Source organism: Apodemus sylvaticus, chromosome 14 (assembly GCF_947179515.1).
Source record: "Apodemus sylvaticus chromosome 14, mApoSyl1.1, whole genome shotgun sequence".
In the NCBI taxonomy this organism is placed as follows: Eukaryota; Metazoa; Chordata; class Mammalia; order Rodentia; family Muridae; genus Apodemus; species Apodemus sylvaticus.
Window position 1 is genome coordinate 25,391,307 of NC_067485.1, and position 10,281 is coordinate 25,401,587.

Here is a 10,281-nt window from a genome sequence, read left to right on the forward strand (position 1 = left end):
GGCCGGGCAGTGATGGCACACACCTTTAATCCCAGCACTTGGGAGGCAGAGGCAGGCAGATTTCTGAGTTTGGGGCCAGCCCGGTCTACAAAGTGAGTTCCAGGACAGCCAGAGCTACACAGAGGAACCCTGTCTCAAAAAACTGAAAAACAAAGCAAGCAAACAAACAAACAAAAAAGTAGGTCCAGCAGATATTGAGAGAATGGCCAACTAATCAATGGCTGGTCCAACTTGAGACTCATCCTATGAGAGAGAGCCAATCCCTGACACTACCACTGACATTCTGCTGTACTGCAGACAGAGTCTAGCATAACCGTCCTCCGAGAGGCTTCATGCAGCAGCTGATGGAAGCAGATGCAGAGACTCACAGTCAAATGTTAGGTGGAGCATGGGGAGTCTTGTGGAAGAGTGGAAGGTAGGACTGAGGGAGCTACGGGCTGGGTCAAGGACACCACAAGAAGATCTATGGAGTCTACTAACGTGGGCTCGTGAGGCCTCACAGAGATTGAGCCACCAACCAAAGAGCATGCAGGGGCTGGACCTAGGCCCCCTACACATTTGTAGTACATGTGCAGCATGGTCTTCATGTGGGTCTCCTAACAAGTGGAGTAGGGGGCTTGTACTGGCTGGTTTTGTGTGTCAACTTGACACAGGGTGGAGTTATCACAAAGAGCTTCAGTTGAGGAAATGCCTCCATGAGATCCAGCTGTGGGGCATTTTTTGAAGTAGTGATCAAGGGAGGAGGGCCCCTTGTGGATGGTACCATCCCTGGGCTGGTAGTCTTGAGTTCTATAAGAAAGCAAGCTGAGCAAGCCAGAGGAAGCAAGCCAGTAAGTAACATCCCTCTATGGCCTCTGCATCAGCTCCTGCCTCCTGACCTGCTTGAGTTCCAGTCCTGACTTCCTTTAGTAATGAAAAGTAATGCGGAACTGTAAGCTGAATAAACCCTTTCCTCCCCAACTTGCTTCTTGGTCATGATGTTTGTGCAGGAATAGAAACCCTGACTAAGACAGGGCTACCTCTGACTCTGATGCTTCCCTTTGGATCTAGCTGGGCTGCCTTGTTGACCCTCAGAGGGAGAGAGTGCACCTAGTCACGCTGTCACTTGATGTGGAGGGCTGATATGGGGGGGGGCGGCTCTCCTTCTCAGGGGAGAAGGAAGGTGGGGGTAAGAGAGAATATGAGAATGGGACTGGGAGGACAGGGCTGTGATTGAGATGTAAAGTAAATAAGTAAAAAAATTAAGGAGAAAAAATGAAAGTGTGCCATGAATAATCCAACCAAAATTAGCCTCCATCTGATGTCAATGCTTTCTATTCCTAAGAACAACAACAACACCAAAAAAAAAAAAAAAAGAAGAATGAAGCCCAGGGCACTCACTCAGTGATAGTGATGGATTTTAGCATTCCGTGGCTTTCTCTTTAAACACCAGGGGATGTTTTTATACTGAGGCTGCGAAATTAGGGCATTATGGATGATATTTACACTTGGTTCTAACTCATTTTCCCCCCAAGGTAGAACATAATGCGCGCGCGCGCGCACACACACACACACACACACACACTCACACACATACACACAGTCACATACAAATACAGACACACACACACACACACACTCACCAAAGAAGCATCATGGTTTCCACCATACAGCTCACTTCAGATATAGCGTAAAATTTCAGCTAAACAGTGCCTCTATTTTATAAATGAGGTAATACAAATAGTCACATGACCCACTTTCTTTTTATAACTATTAAAAAGCGAATACATTAATTCTCCTAAATATACATCCTTTAAATCTTGGTGCACTGCATAGTCTGACATGTATTTCTCAGTGGTTTTAGTAATGTTGGCTATTTATTCAGTATTAAATGCAAATTAAATTCAAGAGATACTTGATGACATTTCTTAAGCTTGTATTAACATATTTATTTGAATTAAGAATGAAGCTGGGTTATTTTTGTCCAAAAATAAAAGGTTTTATCATTGATATATTTGACAAAGACATAGGATTTCTCCATATAGGAAGAGTAGTTTTACAAATAAGTGGAGAAAATCTGGAGTTCTGAATTTTTAATGAAAAATGTATCTCAAAACATGCAATGAGATTAAAAATTATCAATAGTAAAGTTGAAAAATCTGACTGTTTCTACATGAGTGACCCATGGTATTGCCTGATAGGTTCTTGTTCCATGACCTACTGTCTCACCTAAGGGCTCACTTGGATGATAGATTTGGTGCAAAATCCCAGATTTTGGTGGTGATGGTGGTGGCGGCATGTGAGTGTGTGTGTGCACATGCTGTATGCACGGGCACACACTTGCTGTGGCACTGAGGCCGAGGTCAGAGGTTAACCTCAGATGTTGGTCCTCACTTCCCACCCTATTCAAGACAGAGTCTCTTTGTTCACAGTGGTTGGGCTAGCGGGTCTGCAAGCATCAGAGGATCCTACAGGTCTCTGCCTCCCATCTCTCTGTAAGAGTGCAGGAATGTGGCTGCCACACCAGGCTGTATGTGAAGTTTGGGGATTCAAACTCAGGCCTCTATGCTCACACTGTGAGTGCTTTACCCTAAATTAGGCATTTCTCCGGCCCTGTATCTTCTTCTTCTTCTTCTTTTTTTTTAATATTTTTATTTTCTATATTCTTTGTTTACATTCCAAATGATTTCCCCTTTCCCGGATCCCCCCTCCCCATATGTCCCATAAACCTTCTTCTCTCCATCCCTTCTCCAATCACCTCCCTCCTTTTTCTCTGTCCTTATATTCCCTTCCCATGCTAGATCGATCCTTTCCAGGATCAGGACCCTCTCCATACTTCTTCATGGGAGTCATTTGTTATGCGACTGTGCCTTGGGTATTCAGGGCTTCTGGGCTAATTAATATCCACTTATCAGAGATTGCATTCCATGTGTATTCTTTTGTGATTGGGTTACCTCACTTAGGATGATATTTTCCAGATCAAACCGTTTGCCTAAAAATGTTGTGAATTCATTGTTTCTAATTGCTGAGTAGTATTCCATTGGAAAGAAGGACTCCCACGTGTCTCTCACCTTCACCGCTGTTCAGAGGAGCCTGGGTGATGAGACATGGGTGGAGGGATAGTCTCTCTCCATGGCCTCGCCCTTTCTGGAAGTTTATTATGGTCATTCGGGGACAGTTTACTGTGGGGATTACAGGCACATGATATCACACCCAATTTGTAGCACAGTTCTAAGGTATATTCCACAGGACACAGTGGAGGCAGGATCTCACTGGATAACCCATTTGGGGTTGGATCCGCTTATTTTCTGCCTTCGTTCCCACAGATTCCAGTGGATTCTCGGGAGTAATTTGCTAACAGAAGCATTTGCACTGAAATTTTTATCATTTCTGTTTAATAAGCTACAAACAATTATTGTTTGGAAATAGATCATTGTTTTCCGAAGCAATCAAAAAAACAATGGCAATAACAAGACAACTCAACCCAGAAAACAGTTGTCACGGTCACAGGAAATAAACTGTCAGATGAATTTACTGAATTCAACCCTGGATCTTGGCATCGGTTTCAAGGGGAGCCAAAGCTGAGACCCTGGTTCACACTACAAGAGTCACCTTCATGTGAAAGAGCACCAGGTGTCACTGAGAGGTGCGTGGGACATGTTGGCAAACACTCCTGGGGAGAAAGTCTCAGACTTGAGCCTGTTGATACAGTCTTCAAATAGGTGGTAGAACTTCTGCCTGTCCACTGAGCTCAGCACTCATTGATCTAAAGAAGGTTAAGAAAGGATCTGTACCAGACATGGCGATGGAAAGATTTTTGTTGGGGCTAAGTTGGCTCAGATATTAAAGGCACTGTCTGTCCCTCTAGAGGACCCAGTTTTCATTCCCAGTATCCACATGACAACTCACAACCATCTGTAACTTCAGTTCTGGGGGAATCAGACTCCATCTTTTCTATGAGCACCAGGCATGCTAGTTACACATGCTTATATTCATAAATTTCCTAAATTAAGATAAAAATGTCTTCTTGTTGATTAATGACTAGGCCATGTTTGGCATACCAGTTATATGAAACTGACAGAATTTGGATCCAATTGTTACCGTGAATAGCTTTCATTTCAATTTAATACCATTAATACATTCTTTCAGTGCTTATTTCTGTTAAAATGGTAGGGAGGAATGAAATTTACATTATCAATCTGTGTGGCCCTGTGGGCAAACAAGGGAGAAACCTTGATTCTTATCCTTAATAGGAACACTGACTGAAATTTTACCCTCTGGTTGTTGTTGTTTTATAGTGCAGTTTGTTTATCGGGATCAATTGTCCAATAATCATTACAATACTTCTATCCAGGAAGAAAGCTTTTAGCATGGCGTTATGGTCCTGGAAAACCAAACAAATTTGGCAAGAGTAAGTCAGCCGTGGTGTCCCTCACTTCTCTGTGTGGCTCAAGATTTTCTGAGCCTATTTGAAATGCAGGCTGTATCGGGACATTCTCAGCCTTATTTTTAAAAATGTCTTCCACTCTTCTTCCTTTGTCTATTCTTCAAGGACACCACGCAAGTGCACGGCCTGGAATTATCCTACAGAAAGCACAGTTCTCCTCGTTCTCCCTGGAGTATTTTGTTATCACTGAGTTACATTTAAATATTTTGTCTTAATGTACTTCAGAATCACTGATTATGTTTTCCTTCTGAGTTGTCTAATCTGCCGTTAATCCCACATAATGTAGTATCATCTGAAATATTTCCATTTTAAGGCTCTACCATTTCAATGTAGGTTACTTTAACACACTGAATCTTTCCTCTAGCTTTTCAACAAATCCGATGCAGCGATCTCTGTTTTAGTGTCCTAGAATTGCACTTCAGACTTCTCGTTGTCTTTGACTTATCAGTTTTTTCTTGACTCACTTTCGTCTTCAGTCTTGCTCAGTATTGTTCATGTTTTCCTGATCCTCCTCATGCCCCCTAATTTCTGATTAGATTTAATTTTACTTCTTTGGATACAAGATAGCTTGTTTATATGTAAATTAACAAATACAGAAATAAATTAAATGTGCACAGGAAAGACTGTTATTCTGATATGCAGTAAATCATTTGAAGCTGCTGGATTATTTGGGTTTTGGTTTAAAAATTTGCTAAGTGATGCAGAACACCATTTAATCGAAGGCTAACCCTCACTCCAAGACCTTCTACATACTTTACTTGATGACCCATTTTCTAGTCTGCCTGGGCACGGGCACTCTTCCCAGCCTTGTACTTGCGCTAAGAAGTAGCTCCCTCTGGAACCTTTCTAACCCTTTCTGATACTCCCTGCCTGCACTCAGGTCCATGTTTCCTTGGTTGATTCTTATCCTTAGTTGACGTCTCACGAGTGACGTCTCATGAGTGACCTCAGGTGTGTCTTTGGAAAAATCACTCTGAAGCACTATCTCTGTCTCTGTTTCTCTGTCTCTCTGCTCTCCCACGCCCCCTCTCTCTCCTCTCTCTGCCACTGAGCCCCAACCCTCTTGAAATCCATGGAGGTTCCGTCTCCCCACGTCAGGGCCTCCAACAGACGCCCTTTGACTGCCCTCAACCATGCTTCAGCCTGGAAATGCTCCCAAGCAGCCAGGTGGGGGGTACCTGCAAGGCTCGCCACATTTCACCTCCATGTATTAGAGACCACTGAACTTCACTGTCTACTATCCAGCGGTTTAAAAACAAAACAAAACAAACAAAAGAACGGTGCTTTGCATATTTGGTCTACTTTGGGGCATACAGGAAAATCTGATTCCTATGACCCTATTTTGGCAGAAAGTGGAAATTCTCTCTGCCAATACCTTCCTTATCAATTCCTTTTAATTTAAGACAGTGTGGTATCTGCTGCTTGCACGTGAGTATCTGACGGATATGCATCGTGAGTATCTGACGGATATGCATCTGTTTCTTCTGTCCTCACTCAGGAAAGTTCCCAGTCCCATCAGACTTGGTCCTTAAGTATCTCCTGAGCTATACACTCATGTTAGTTCCCTGTGACTTGCAAGCCATGAGTGCAGCAGTGTAGGGCGTGGGTACGTGCGTAGCATGTATAATTATTATCTTCCGTTTTATGGGTGAGGAAACTGAGGCACATGGAGGTAAAGGAACATTTTTAGGTTAGGGTTAAGAGGGTGAAAACTGGCAGTGTGAACTAGCTCCCACAGAACACAGCTTCCTTCTTCCGGTGTCTCTGTACTACCACGCTGGTTCTGTCCACTACCATCGCTGGCCAGGGCCACCATGAGAATGGTGTGTCTACCTTTAACCTGTCTCTTTGCTGCATTAAAGTGAGCTTCAAAACACAAATCTGATTTTTGTTCCCTCTCTGCTGTGCTTAAAACTAGTCAGCGGTACTCCCTGGACTTCCCTTCTAATCTACATGTCCTTTTCCATGAAGCTATCGTGGGTTTTGGGGTTTGGTTGGTTTTTTTGTTGTTGGTTTTTTTTTGTTTTGTTTTGTTTTGTTTTTTGGTGTTTTGTTTTACTTTTCTCCTGCTCCTCTGCCTGATGACTCTTGGTCACCCTGTCCTTCTGACCAACATCCATCATCACAATTCTCTACAAACAAATTCCATATACTTTGACTCCCTATAGAATATCCTGTGTGTGGCATCCTGGTAAGCATTTCCACATGCCCTATGAATTAAAGCTAGAAGAAACTTTCTGAAGGTGGTTAGTCTATGCTACCTGTGGGTGTTAGTGATGATCCCCAGTCTGCTGTCTTCCAAGGAATAAGCCTCTCCTGCAGTCTCTACCTGACTGCTCATTCGTTTGGTATGGGGAGCCTTTATATAGTGACATTATTTATTGATAACTCTAGAAGAATTTTGGTCGATTCAGTACTTAGTCTAAGAATGAACTCTTGATGATTTAAGTCTGTTCCTAGTCAAGGCAAATGAGAAGAACATAGACCTGACATTTCTAGGTATCCAGCTGCATGGGGTTGTAGTTTAGATAATAAAACACTTAAAGTCCAGTGTGCTATAAACCACTTCATAAGAGCCCTGCAAGCAGAATCATAGGCATTGCATTAACTGCTTGAATGGTATATTATCATTCCAGGCATGGGGCAAGAAGCAGGTTATCTTCTGTAAAGAAGTATGCTTTGCAAAAAGAATTCAGGCTGGTGGTGAACATAGCACCCAAATTCCCAAGATGCAATGTTTACGAGAGAGGATGAATGTAAGAACAGGATCCAGCTATAAAGAAACATAGACAATGCAAACAGAGGCAGGTCTCAAAACTGTCAAGACCGAGGAAAAGAAAGAATGATTCCCAGGTTGGAGGCCCAGCTCACTGTGAACCTCAGCACTGGTTTGGATGCTAAGCCACAGGAAGAACATCTGTGTCACGCCTGGCAACGTTTGAAAACCATCTCTCGGTTATAAGGTAGTAACTTTGTGGAAGCTGGGATGAGGTAGTGTGCTTTGCTATACTGAAGAAGGTCTCTAAACCATGATTATAGGTCAGTGATGAATCTGAAATTATAAAACAATGTTCTAAACATCTATACTATACAATAAGCAGAAAACAGGTAAGTCAATTAAAAGAGATGGTTTATATTCCAAGAGGAAAAGTTTCTCCTTTATATAATGAGCTAGAAACTATCACCATGTAGTGAATGGTCCAGTAGCAAGCACACACTTGCCCTGCAGACAGGCTCAGAGGCCCTGTGGTCAATACTGTGGTCTGCAGTGTCTGTCTGACTGTCTGACTGTCTGTCTGTCTGCCTGTCTGTGTGCATGGTGTGTGTACAGATGTGCACGTCCATGTAGATGCTGGAAGAAGACCTCAGACATTTTATTTCTAACCCTCTCTACTTTGTTCTCTTGATTCAGGATTTCTCACTGAACCTGGAACTCTCTTCGCTTGGGCTAGGCTAGTAAGTCTGAGCTACCCTGTCTCTGCCTTGCCTCCAAGAGCTGAAGTTACAGGTGCGTGCAACCACATCCAACATTTTCCCATACGGTCTCGAGATCTGAACTCAGGTCCTTGTATTTGTACGACAAGCACTCTTGCCCACTGAGCCATCATCTCCCCAGTCCCTGGTGTGCATCTAAAAGCCCTTTATGTGCTTTTATATATTTTGAATACGTCGATGCTTCATCTGCAACACAAGCAAGTTGTTTGCCTCTTTGCAGCTCTGAGGCCTATAAGCTGTAGGCATCAAAGCGGGTGGCCAAAGAGGTACAGTCTTTTCAAAGCAGTAGCACCATCAGCAAGAGTAGATGACGCCCTTCCACGATAATTATGGTCCACATTTTACATGAAGAAAGCTAGGCTCGAGGATGCTTAGTGATCCCCAGACGATGCTCCAAGATGAAAGCGGTCCCAGAGATTCGAGTCCATAACCGATGCAGCCGCATCCTGTCCGGCCCCTGCTTTTATCATTTGCGGTAGACAGAGAGATCGGGAACTTCTAACATCTCGTATAGCTCTAACGAGCTGTAATTCGGCAACAGAAGTTATTCGCATGGAGAATACAGACTAAAAGCAATTGCTGTAAATTACCACCGCGACAAAAATATCAGCATCACAGGAGGAGAGGCGCTCTTCTCTCTAGCTGCAGAGTCACCTGCTGTGTCTCAGTGTGCTCTGAACCCTCTGGCCTCCCTGCTGCTCAGTTACCTTCTCACAGCCTCTCCTCTGGTGGTTTTTTTTCTTTTCATTTTGTCAGTCTTTTTTAGTTAAGGACAACAAACAAGAAAAAATTTTTCTTTCTTGCTTTCTCTATCCCTTCATATCTAAATGTAGGGAGAAATCTGATGTATTTGTTTTCTCCCTTGTCTCCTCTTCCAGAGTCCCTTTAATCCCCTGTGCCATGGCATAGGGGTATGAAGAGACACACAAGGCCACCCATAACGTTAGAGTGCTAAGCCCAACAGTCATTTTTGGCTGTCCTTGGCCTTAGACAACTGAATCCCAAGTCACAGTGCACCTCCCCCTTCCTCTCCCTCCCCCCTCCCCGTGTTTCTTTTCTCGGCCCTCCAATATGACATAACCAGTTGTTTGTTTTGGTTTGCTTTTTTTAGGTTTCTCTGACTGTTCCTCCTGCATGTTCTCTACTAGTCCTTACCTTCACAGATAGTGTTGGAATTTGTTCAGACTAGATCCTGCGGCATTAGCTTGTCTCCTCACTCTTTTCCCCACACTGTCTCTTCCAGTGGGTGTGTTTTCTGCTCGTTTAATACTGACTGAAGTCTGAGCTCTGGACTGTCAGATCATCAGCTCTATTTAGCCATCCCTAAAGCACCTGTCTTGGCTACTTTTGAACCTTTCTGAGGTAAACATGCAATAGAAAAAGCTTAATGGATAAAGGGTTTCTCTCTTTTTTCCTTCTTCTAGGTTCAGTCCTGCTCCCTCCAGTCCTAAGATTTATCTATCTATCTATCTATCTATCTATCTATCTATCTATCTATCTATCTATCTGTCTGTCTGTCTGTCTGTCTGTCTGTCTGTCTGTCTGTCTGTCTGTCTGTCTATCTATCTATCTATCTATCTATCCATCCATCCATCCATCCATCCATCCATCTATCTATCTATCTATCTATCTATCTATCTATCTATCTAGATATCTATCTATTATATGTATGTAGCTGACTTCAGACACTCCAGAAAAGAGCGTCAGATCTAATTACGGATGGTTGTGAGCCACCATGTGGTTGCTGGGATTTGAACTCAGGACCTTCAGAAGAGCAGCCAGTGCTCTTAATGGCTGAGCCATCTCTCCAGCCCCTGAAGGGTTTGTTTGTTTTTTTGTTTTTCATCATTTGGCTCCATAGCAGAAAAGGTCCAGTGGCGGGAGGACCCTGCTCCTGGTAGTATGGGTTGTCTGTTGACAGGGTGGCAGGCAGGAAGCAGAGTGAGCGAGACAGGAGCTAAAAGCAGGAGTGAGCATCAAAGGCCCATCACAGTGACATACTTCTGACAGAATGACTCTACCTCAGCCTTCAAAATGGTACCACAAACCAGGGACCAAACATTCAAAACATGCACTCGTGGGGATTGTTGCAGACTCAAACTAAAATAGCATCCAAAACTTGATGTGTCTTAAGGGAATCCACCATCCATATCCTTACAGAAACCACATGCTTACAGAACACATTAGAATTCTATCTATCCCCTCTTCCTCCTCCAACTCCCTCTCTCAACAGTTGATGGTCAACTTGGTTAGATCTTGACTCAACTGCCAGATACATCTCTAGGAAGGTGTGTGAGGGTATTTGAAGGAACGACTAGTTGAGGTGGGAAAACCCTTTCTAAATACAGGTTCCATCCCAT